An 11,022-nucleotide genomic window follows, 5' to 3' on the forward strand; every position below is an offset into this window, starting at 1 on the left:
ACTTCTTTAGCAGTAGATATCATTGCTAATGGCTCTTATAAGCAACTTTCTCCATGTTGCGTAGCATGATCACGATAACTTCGTCCTTTTTGGAGGCACTCTCCACCGAACTCTTTAAGTCCTGAGTTGATTCTCGTCCTCTCGTTAGGAATACTTAAATGTATCCAGCGGAAGCCGATGTTCATTGCTAGGTGAAAGATCCGCAGGTCATCATTCCTATGGTCACCTCCAGAAAATTTTGTTATCAGGGTCTTCAAAGTTCTATTCGCCCTCTGTAAGATTTTCTTGTACGGTTTATGGCACTGGCAGTTGGGGCCGCCCACCAAACTCATCCAAAAATGTTTTGAAACCGCGGCTTGTGAACTGTGTCCGTTATGTTTTGAGTTCAGATCGGTTAGTGCGGCTTAGTGGTATAATTTTCGTCCTCTTAGAGAAATTATCGATGAACACCAGTATAATACTGTTGCGATTTTTCAACCTCAAATCCATAGTTGCTGGCATAAGTTTGCTAGCAAAATGTCTTCGAAAAATCCGTTGGGCATCCGGCATTCCGGGAATCCACTTGTTGTTGTTGAGAAGTACCCCAGTGCTCTGTCACGTTGTGAACCTTTCCACTGAAATAATCCGTTTCCCGTGACTGTGAATGTATTAAGTGGATGTGTATATCCATGTATCTGGTCCCAGCTTGTAATGTAGCTGGATTTTAGCAGCTGATCCAAATAATGATAATGGAATGAGATCATTTTCGCGTCTCTACATGATAACATGATTAAAATATAATCGGGGTGTCCGTGGTTCTTTGGCGAATTGTCCAAACGTTTTGATCATAACTTAACTTAACTTAATGCATTTCAATATAATTTTCATCATATAAGGTGCTTGCATATTCTATAGGACCTTAGTAAAATACAAACTTTAATATATGACTATATTTACAACTAAACTAAAATTTAAAAAATTTGGAAAAATTTAAAGCAGGTATCCAAAATATAACAAAACACCGTAATCCAAAGGAATCACAAAAATATCGATAAACATGCCACTAATAGCCTTAAAAATTGCGATTATGAGGCTTATTAGTGTAATTACAAATTGTATAGTTGTTATAATGTTCAATGTCTTATGATATTTTGTGTTTTTTAAAATTATATGGTTTGTTTTGGAGGTACGATATTGGTTCTGTTATGCTTGTTACATAGATATTTTGTGTACAATGTGATAGTGTGGTTACAACTGATATTTCATTTATTTGTACACTGCAGTCGTATATTTTAATTAATATAGTTTTTATTACAATTCTGGGTAATTTTTGTCTTAGACAGGTTCCAAGTTATATTATATTTAATTCTATGTGGCTAAGTTTAAGCGTTTTGAATATTTTTGTATATATAAATTCAGCCGGGATTTGTGTTATTATACTAGTTATGTGGATTTGAAATTTGCTTTATTATTTTGAGTGTATAACGTTTCTTAAGTTTTTTGTGTTAGGGTATTGTTTTGTTCGTCTTGTACAGTGGAGATTTAGGTTTTTGTTTTGGTACATGAAAATTTATTAGTGTCCGATTTAAACTAAGCGTAAATTTCAATATTTGGAATCTTTTCAGAATTTATGTGTAGTATATATTGAATTCTATCTTTTTGTTTATTGCATTCATTAGCTAGCTTATATTGTTGTTTGATTCTCCTGTGTCATTTTTATCTAGGGTGCCAAAGAGATATTTATTAACTGTACTTACTGCGTTTATTAAGCCTCGTTTATTTCTTTGAATAATTTGAATGCCGTTTATTTGACTGTCTAATTGTAATTTTAATTTCTTTATTTTGCGTAATTTGCCGAATACCTTTTTATAGAAACTAAATATTGTTCTATTGATGTTGAAAAGATGATTATCTAGTCAAGGTAAATCAGGCAGTCTTTGAAGATTAGATCTTCTAAAATTTTATTTATGCATCTTTCAAAAGTTGCAAAGTTGCATCTGTGAAAGTTGTTGAATTAGTTGTTGTTATTTTGTTGAGAATGCAGTTATTGCAATCGATTTAGGATCAATTTGAATTTTGAAGAACCCCTTGGCAAGATCGATGGCAGTGAAATCCATCACATAAAATAAAGAAAATCAAATTTTAAGGCGTAATTTGTTCAAAAGCAAAAAAAGAAAGAGGGAGTCCTGGTAGACCACAAACAGTACATATATTCTTGATCAGGACGAAAAGCCGAAACGATTGAGTCCTGTCCGTCTGTCTGTCTGACCGCCTGTCCGTCTGTCCGTGTTTCGGTATGTGTGAAGGCGTCGATCTCAGCATCTATAAGAGCTAGACACTTTTTGAAGGTCCGTGTATAGCACGCGAAAGTCAAGTTTGTTTCAAATATTCGATAACTATTCGCATTTAATCTATATCGAATAAAAACATTATTGAAATGCAATATATAAATTATATCTCGAACATCTTAAGAGCTAGAGCCTCCAAATTTTATATTTAGTTTTATGTATATTTTATGAAATTTTGATTTTTATTGGATTTTGTATACCGGCTCCAAATTCCCCCAAATTCTTAAAATTTAATTTTAGTTGGAACTTGGGCCATTATGTGAAGGCGTTTGTATCTCAACCAAGCCAATAGGATATGTAGATCATATGCTGAAAATTTCATTAAAATCCATTAAGTTAAACAGAAGTTATGAAACAAAACGTTTGGTCAATTTGCAAAAGCACATGTCAGCAGCGCCATTCGCACGAATTTTTCCTATTCGTTTATTCTTTTCTATTCGAAGAATCGAAATTGCGCTTGACTTGTGCTGAATTATTAGCTGCTACTTATGTTCAAATTTCCAACTGCTCGTATGCAGCTCGGTTCGGGGTTCGAGACCGGTGAGGATGAAATATTTTGTATTGTTTTATTTTTTTTTTTAAATTATGAAATGGTTGGTAGAGTTGGTGCATGTTGTGCAAATAATCCTGGTTCGAAACCTGATCTCGCAATGTCTATTTTTATTTGTTTTCTTTTTTTTTTTGAATGCTCGATTCAAACTACGTAAAATATTAAAAAACTCCAATGACTGGGATCAGGGTATCTCTTAGTCGGGCACCCCGACTATAGTTTTCTTAATAGTTTCAGGAGACTTTGACGTCATCTACATAGACGTAATATATTTTCCCAGTATGTTCTCTAAGAACATCATCAATTGCCCTTTGGAAGACGCTAGTATCTTAGACGGCAGGATATACGCCATATTTGGTGCCGCAAACGGAGAATGACGTCTTTTCGCGGTCATGTCCCGCAAGATATATTTGGTGGTACCCAGACTTTAGGTCGAGGGTAGTTAAAAACTTAGTGCTTCCCAGGTTTGCTAGAATCATGGGAATACTAGGCATTGGGTAACGGTCAGGTATGGTTTTTTAGTTTAGCTTCCTAAAGTCAATGACCAATCTCTTTTTTGTGTTACCATAGGCATCTGCGCCTTTTTTGTCGAAAACCCACTTTGCCTCTTGTAAGGTGACCTTGATGGTATGATGATGCCGTCTTTCAACAATGGCTTGACTTCGCTGTTTACGAAGTCTGTAACGCCCATTAGATTAGGGTAAGATCTGCCATATACAGGTTCGTTGTGTACCGTGCGAATCGTGGCGGAGACCGAGGTGTTAAAACGGAGGTCTTCTTCTGCTCTATAGAAGGCCTTTTTCCTTTTAAGGATCATGTTTCTAAACTCCTTTTTAATGGAGTCAAGAACAACAATGTCGTTTACATAGGTGAAATTTACGTCGGTGCATCTCTGGTATTAATTTTTTTTAGATATACACTGATATTCTAGAGAACTCTCTAGGTTCAACGTTACTCCGGCTTGCGTTAACAAGTCGAATCCTATAATGGAATCAAACGAGCTGAGAGTATTTAGAAGGAAGAATGGGGAAGTGAGCTTGAAAATGTTCATTAGGCATTTTAGCTTAATTTCAGTGGATCCGTGGATAGAATTCACCGAGAAGTGATAGGCGATCGGCTTTATGGTTTTTAGCTTTTTTACGGGCTTAACTTAATTTTTTGTCGCACCAGTGTCAATTAGAATTTTTAATCTTCTGCCAGCCAGCCGAAGTTTGATGAACGACATCCGGGAACACTCCCTAAAAAATTGACAGAGTCGTATTGTCCGTAATCGTCCTGGCTGTCGATTTCTTCAACTGCGGCCTTTGCTGCTTTTTCGTACGCTGCCCTTTTTTTCAGTATCTTTCTGAACAATATTGTTAAGACGTTGTCGTCATAGGAATCTTTGGCGGTCTGAGGAGTTTCTCCTCTTGAGGGCGTTTGATTAATTTGATTGGTACTGATTGTAATTTGTAAGCTGTCTGAACTTAAAAGATGCATCTACCTTTACGAATTGTTAAACACGCATCATTTGATGGTTGCTTACGCCTCTATGGCCAGAGCTAGTGCGAAAGTCAAGTCAGTGGTTTGTGCAGGGAATACAATAGCTCTAAGTTGTTTCCACAGACCCGAAATAAATGTGTGTAAGGCGTCGGCCCTAACCTCAGAATTGAACACATAGGCGTTTTCTTGTTCGTGTGACATTACAACAATGACTAACAAATAACTGGAGTCAGTCTTTTTTCGACCTCGTCATAGCACTGTGTGAGAGTCATATCACCTTGTCTGACCATGTCCAAGTTTTGCCTCAGTAGGCATAAAGATGTTTTGTCGGAATAGATGTAGTCTATTCTAGCCAAGATTTAGTACTTTATTATAGGATACGAGCAAATCTCCAGCTGGTCCTGTGATCTTTCTCTTAATGATGGTAATGCTTGGTAGTGCAACATATTGGTCTTGTGCACCAGAAAAATCTAGCTCTGATTTTATTATGTCAGTGGTATATCGCTTCTGACTTCTGGGATAACAGAAACTTTTTGGTAGGTGACAGTTTGTGATGCTTGCACCTGTAGACTCTGTACTCGGTCGGTTAGGGAGTTTATTTGGGCCTGTATCTGGGCTTGCTGTTGAGCCAGTGCCTGTCTGACGGAATTGTCAACGCAACGTATCGATTGCTCTAGAGACTACACCTGCTGGGATACCTTTAGATTTTAATTTATTCCATTAAATATGTAACATCCTTCTTGTTTTATTTATTTGTATTATTTTTTATTTAACAAATTTAAAGTTAATTTATTATGTTATTGTTTAGACTGTTTTTATATTTTTCTTTTAATGGAAATATTATTAATAATATTACTAAGCGAAATACTATTTTTGTGTGTAATATTAAGTACGGTGTGGTTTTCAAACAACCATCGTTCGTGTTACATTCCCAATGTAATTGTTTTAATTTTTATACCCTGAAGCCATCAAAAATACGAATGCAGTATAAAGGTATTGTGAAAATGTATGTTACAGACAGAGGGAGTCCTGGTAGACCACAAACAGTATATATATTCTTGATCAGGACGAAAAGCCGAGACGATTGAGTCCTGTCCGACTGTCTGTCCTCCGCCTGTCCGTCTGTCCGTGTTTCGGTATGTGTGAAGGCGTCGATCTCAGCATCTATAAGAGCTAGACACTTTTTGAAGGTCCGTGTATAGCACGCGAAAGTCAAGTTTGTTTCAAATATTCGATAACTATTCGCATTTAATCTATATCGAATAAAAACATTATTGAAATGCAATATATAAATTATATCTCGAACATCTTAAGAGCTAGAGCCTCCAAATTTTATATTTAGTTTTATGTATATTTTATGCAATTTTGATTTTTATTGGATTTTGTATACCGGCTCAAAATTTCACCAAATTCTTAAAATTTAATTTTAGTTGGAACTTGGGCCATTATGTGAAGGCGTTTGTATCTCAACCAAGCCAATAGGATATGTAGATCATATGCTGAAAATTTCATTAAAATCCATTAAGTAAAAGAGAAGTTATGAAACAAAACGTTTGGTCAATTTGCAAAAGCACATGTCAGCAGCGCCATTCGCACGAATTTTTCCTATGCGTGTATTCTTTTCTATTCGAAGAATCGAAATTGCGCTTGACTTGTGCTGAAATATTAGCTGCTACTTATGTTCAAATTTCCAACAGCTCGTATGCAGCTCGGTTCGGGGTTCGAGACCGGTGAGGATGAAATATTTGTATTGTTTTATTTTTTTTAAATTATGAAATGGCGGTGTTGGTAGAGTTGGTGCATGTTGTGCAAATAATCCTGGTTCGAAACCTGATCTCGCAATGTCTATTTTTATTTGTTTTCTTTTTTTTTTAAATGCTCGATTCAAACTACGTAAAATATTAAAAAACTCCAATGACTGGGATCAGGGTATCTCTTAGTCGGGCACCCCGACTATAGTTTTCTTAATAGTTTCAGGAGACTTTGACGTCATCTACATAGACGTAATATATTTTCCCAGTATGTTCTCTAAGAACATCATCAATTGCCCTTTGGAAGACGCTAGTATCTTAGACGGCAGGATAGACGCCATATTTGGTGCCGCAAACGGAGAATGACGTCTTTTCGCGGTCATGTCCCGCAAGATATATTTGGTGGTACCCAGACTTTAGGTCGAGGGTAGTTAAAAACTTAGTGCTTCCCAGGTTTGCTAGAATCATGGGAATACTAGGCATTGGGTAACGGTCAGGTATGGTTTTTTAGTTTAGCTTCCTAAAGTCAATGACCAATCTCTTTTTTGTGTTACCATAGGCATCTGCGCCTTTTTTGTCGAAAACCCACTTTGCCTCTTGTAAGGTGACCTTGATGGTATGATGATGCCGTCTTTCAACAATGGCTTGACTTCGCTGTTTACGAAGTCTGTAACGCCCATTAGATTAGGGTAAGATCTGCCATATACAGGTTCGTTGTGTACCGTGCGAATCGTGGCGGAGACCGAGGTGTTAAAACGGAGGTCTTCTTCTGCTCTATAGAAGGCCTTTTTCCTTTTAAGGATCATGTTTCTAAACTCCTTTTTAATGGAGTCAAGAACAACAATGTCGTTTACATAGGTGAAATTTACGTCGGTGCATCTCTGGTATTAATTTTTTTTAGATATACACTGATATTCTAGAGAACTCTCTAGGTTCAACGTTACTCCGGCTTGCGTTAACAAGTCGAATCCTATAATGGAATCAAACGAGCAGAGAGGGTTTAGAAGGAAGAATTGGGAAGTGAGCTTGAAAATGTTCATTAGGCATTTTAGCTTAATTTCAGTGGATCCGTGGATAGAATTCACCGAGAAGTGATAGGCGATCGGCTTTATGGTTTTTAGCTTTTTTACGGGCTTAACTTAATTTTTTGTCGCACCAGTGTCAATTAGAATTTTTAATCTTCTGCCAGCCAGCCGAAGTTTGATGAACGACATCCGGGAACACTCCCTAAAAAATTGACAGAGTCGTATTGTCCGTAATCGTCCTGGCTGTCGATTTCTTCAACTGCGGCCTTTGCTGCTTTTTCGTACGCTGCCCTTTTTTTCAGTATCTTTCTGAACAATATTGTTAAGACGTTGTCGTCATAGGAATCTTTGGCGGTCTGAGGAGTTTCTCCTCTTGAGGGCGTTTGATTAATTTGATTGGTACTGATTGTAATTTGTAAGCTGTCTGAACTTAAAAGATGCATCTACCTTTACGAATTGTTAAACACGCATCATTTGATGGTTGCTTACGCCTCTATGGCCAGAGCTAGTGCGAAAGTCAAGTGGTTTTGTGCAGGGAATACAATAGCTCTAAGTTGTTTCCACAGACCCGAAATAAATGTGTGTAAGGCGTCGGCCCTAACCTCAGAATTGAACACATAGGCGTTTTCTTGTTCGTGTGACATTACAACAATGACTAACAAATAACTGGAGTCAGTCTTTTTTCGACCTCGTCATAGCACTGTGTGAGAGTCATATCACCTTGTCTGACCATGTCCAAGTTTTGCCTCAGTAGGCATAAAGATGTTTTGTCGGAATAGATGTAGTCTATTCTAGCCAAGATTTAGTACTTTATTATAGGATACGAGCAAATCTCCAGCTGGTCCTGTGATCTTTCTCTTAATGATGGTAATGCTTGGTAGTGCAACATATTGGTCTTGTGCACCAGAAAAATCTAGCTCTGATTTTATTATGTCAGTGGTATATCGCTTCTGACTTCTGGGATAACAGAAACTTTTTGGTAGGTGACAGTTTGTGATGCTTGCACCTGTAGACTCTGTACTCGGTCGGTTAGGGAGTTTATTTGGGCCTGTATCTGGGCTTGCTGTTGAGCCAGTGCCTGTCTGACGGAATTGTCAACGCAACGTATCGATTGCTCTAGAGACTACACCTGCTGGGATACCTTTAGATTTTAATTTATTCCATTAAATATGTAACATCCTTCTTGTTTTATTTATTTGTATTATTTTTTATTTAACAAATTTAAAGTTAATTTATTATGTTATTGTTTAGACTGTTTTTATATTTTTCTTTTAATGGAAATATTATTAATAATATTACTAAGCGAAATACTATTTTTGTGTGTAATATTAAGTACGGTGTGGTTTTCAAACAACCATCGTACGTGTTACATTCCCAATGTAATTGTTTTAATTTTTATACCCTGAAGCCATCAAAAATACGAATGCAGTATAAAGGTATTGTGAAAATGTATGTTACAGACAGAGGGAGTCCTGGTAGACCACAAACAGTATATATATTCTTGATCAGGACGAAAAGCCGAGACGATTGAGTCCTGTCCGACTGTCTGTCCTCCGCCTGTCCGTCTGTCCGTGTTTCGGTATGTGTGAAGGCGTCGATCTCAGCATCTATAAGAGCTAGACACTTTTTGAAGGTCCGTGTATAGCACGCGAAAGTCAAGTTTGTTTCAAATATTCGATAACTATTCGCATTTAATCTATATCGAATAAAAACATTATTGAAATGCAATATATAAATTATATCTCGAACATCTTAAGAGCTAGAGCCTCCAAATTTTATATTTAGTTTTATGTATATTTTATGCAATTTTGATTTTTATTGGATTTTGTATACCGGCTCAAAATTTCACCAAATTCTTAAAATTTAATTTTAGTTGGAACTTGGGCCATTATGTGAAGGCGTTTGTATCTCAACCAAGCCAATAGGATATGTAGATCATATGCTGAAAATTTCATTAAAATCCATTAAGTAAAAGAGAAGTTATGAAACAAAACGTTTGGTCAATTTGCAAAAGCACATGTCAGCAGCGCCATTCGCACGAATTTTTCCTATGCGTGTATTCTTTTCTATTCGAAGAATCGAAATTGCGCTTGACTTGTGCTGAAATATTAGCTGCTACTTATGTTCAAATTTCCAACAGCTCGTATGCAGCTCGGTTCGGGGTTCGAGACCGGTGAGGATGAAATATTTTGTATTGTTTTATTTTTTTTAAATTATGAAATGGCGGTGTTGGTAGAGTTGGTGCATGTTGTGCAAATAATCCTGGTTCGAAACCTGATCTCGCAATGTCTATTTTTATTTGTTTTCTTTTTTTTTTTGAATGCTCGATTCAAACTACGTAAAATATTAAAAAACTCCAATGACTGGGATCAGGGTATCTCTTAGTCGGGCACCCCGACTATAGTTTTCTTAATAGTTTCAGGAGACTTTGACGTCATCTACATAGACGTAATATATTTTCCCAGTATGTTCTCTAAGAACATCATCAATTGCCCTTTGGAAGACGCTAGTATCTTAGACGGCAGGATAGACGCCATATTTGGTGCCGCAAACGGAGAATGACGTCTTTTCGCGGTCATGTCCCGCAAGATATATTTGGTGGTACCCAGACTTTAGGTCGAGGGTAGTTAAAAACTTAGTGCTTCCCAGGTTTGCTAGAATCATGGGAATACTAGGCATTGGGTAACGGTCAGGTATGGTTTTTAGTTTAGCTTCCTAAAGTCAATGACCAATCTCTTTTTTGTGTTACCATAGGCATCTGCGCCTTTTTTGTCGAAAACCCACTTTGCCTCTTGTAAGGTGACCTTGATGGTATGATGATGCCGTCTTTCAACAATGGCTTGACTTCGCTGTTTACGAAGTCTGTAACGCCCATTAGATTAGGGTAAGATCTGCCATATACAGGTTCGTTGTGTACCGTGCGAATCGTGGCGGAGACCGAGGTGTTAAAACGGAGGTCTTCTTCTGCTATATAGAAGGCCTTTTTCCTTTTAAGGATCATGTTTCTAAACTCCTTTTTAATGGAGTCAAGAACAACAATGTCGTTTACATAGGTGAAATTTACGTCGGTGCATCTCTGGTATTAATTTTTTTTAGATATACACTGATATTCTAGAGAACTCTCTAGGTTCAACGTTACTCCGGCTTGCGTTAACAAGTCGAATCCTATAATGGAATCAAACGAGCAGAGAGGGTTTAGAAGGAAGAATTGGGAAGTGAGCTTGAAAATGTTCATTAGGCATTTTAGCTTAATTTCAGTGGATCCGTGGATAGAATTCACCGAGAAGGGATAGGCGATCGGCTTTATGGTTTTTAGCTTTTTTACGGGCTTAACATAATTTTTTGTTGCGCCAGTGTCAATTAGAATTTTTAACCTTCTGCCAGCCAGCCGAAGTTTGATGAACGACATCCGGGAACACTCCCTAAAAAATTGACAGAGTCGTATTGTCCGTAATCGTCCTGGCTGTCGATTTCTTCAACTGCGGCCTTTGCTGCTTTTTCGTACGCTGCCCTTTTTTTCAGTATCTTTCTGAACAATATTGTTAAGACGTTGTCGTCATAGGAATCTTTGGCGGTCTGAGGAGTTTCTCCTCTTGGGGGCGTTTGATTAATTTGATTGGTACTGATTGTAATTTGTAAGCTGTCTGAACTTAAAAGATGCATCTACCTTTACGAATTGTTAAACACGCATCATTTGATGGTTGCTTACGCCTCTATGGCCAGAGCTAGTGCGAAAGTCAAGTCAGTGATTTGTGCAGGGAATACAATAGCTCTAAGTTGTTTCCACAGACCCGAAATAAATGTGTGTAAGGCGTCGGCCCTAACCTCAGAATTGAACACATAGGCGTTTTCTTGTTCGTGTGACATTACAACAATGACTAACAAAT

Source organism: Drosophila hydei, unplaced genomic scaffold (assembly GCF_003285905.1).
Source record: "Drosophila hydei strain 15085-1641.00,03,60 unplaced genomic scaffold, DhydRS2 tig00000158-arrow-arrow-pilon, whole genome shotgun sequence".
In the NCBI taxonomy this organism is placed as follows: domain Eukaryota; kingdom Metazoa; phylum Arthropoda; class Insecta; order Diptera; family Drosophilidae; genus Drosophila; species Drosophila hydei.